At 39.9% G+C, this 1291-nt stretch overlaps 1 non-coding gene across 1 annotated transcript; it reads left to right on the forward strand.

Moving 5' to 3' along the window:
- Positions 1 to 756: 756 nt before the first annotated feature.
- On the forward strand, positions 757 to 860 carry LOC112713365 (small nucleolar RNA R71). Its single transcript, XR_003158339.1, has one exon. It is a non-coding gene; the product is annotated as a small nucleolar RNA R71 (small nucleolar RNA).
- Positions 861 to 1291: the final 431 nt, after the last annotated feature.

Here is a 1291-nt window from a genome sequence, read left to right on the forward strand (position 1 = left end):
AAATCAATGGCCTTGCACTCTACTTTTGGATTCTCTTCTGTATTGCTTGGGAGAATACTGGGAGGAGTTTCAATGACTTTCTTACTCAGCTGGCCCACTTGTGCCTCCAAATTTCTAATGGAGGATCTTGTTTCATTCATGAAACTGAAAGTGGCTTTTGACAGATCAGAGACAATATTGGCTAAATTAGAAGTGTTTTGTTCTGAATTCTCTGTCTGTTGCTGAGAAGATGATGGATATGGCTTACTATTGCTCAGCCTATTGCGTCCACCATTGTTAAAGCCTTGTTGAGGCTTTTGTTGATCCTTCCAGGAGAAATTTGGATGATTTCTCCATGATGGGTTATAGGTGTTTCCATAAGGTTCACCCATATAATTAACCTCTGCCATGGCAGGGTTTTCAGGATCATAAGCTTCTTCAGAAGCTGCCTCTCTAGTACTGTTGGAGGCATGTTGTAATCCATTCAGATTTTGAGAGATTATGTTGACCTGTTGAGTCAACATTTTGTTCTGAGCTAATATGGCATTCAGAGCATCAATTTCAAGAACTCCTTTCTTCTGAGGTATCCCATTATTCACGGAATTCCTCTTAGAGGTATACATGAACTGGTTGTTTGCAACCATGTCAATGAGTTCTTGAGCCTCTTCAGGCGTCTTCTTCAGGTGAATAGATCCACCTGCAGAATGGTCCAATGACATTTTCGAAAATTCAGAGAGACCATAATAGAATATATCTAATAGGGTCCATTCTGAAAACATGTCAGATGGACATCTTTTGGTCAACTGCTTATATCTTTCCCAAGCTTCATAGAGGGATTCACCATCTTTTTGTTTGAAGGTTTGAACATCCACTCTCAGCTTGCTCAGCTTTTGAGGAGAAAAGAATTTATCTAAGAAGGCAGTGACCAGCTTATCCTAGGAGTCCAGGCTATCCTTAGGTTGTGAATCCAACCATATTCTAGCTCTGTCTCTTACAGCAAAAGGGAAAAACATGAGTCTGTAGACTTCAGAATCAACTCCATTCGTCTTTACAGTCTCATAGATCTGCAAGAACTCAGTTAAAAACTGATAAGGATCTTCAGATGGAAGTCCATAAAACTTGCAGTTTTGTTGCATTAATGCAACTAGTTGAGGTTTAAGCTCAAAGTTATTGGCTCCAATGGCAGGAATGGAGATGCTTCTTCCATCAAACTTGGACGTTGGCTTTGTGAAGTCACCAAGCATTCTCCTTGCATTATTATTATTATTTTCGGCTGCCATGTCCTTCTCTTGTTCGAAAATTTCTGAAAGGT

The sequence above is a fragment of the Arachis hypogaea genome, chromosome 9, assembly GCF_003086295.3.
Source record: "Arachis hypogaea cultivar Tifrunner chromosome 9, arahy.Tifrunner.gnm2.J5K5, whole genome shotgun sequence".
NCBI lineage: Eukaryota > Viridiplantae > Streptophyta > Magnoliopsida > Fabales > Fabaceae > Arachis > Arachis hypogaea.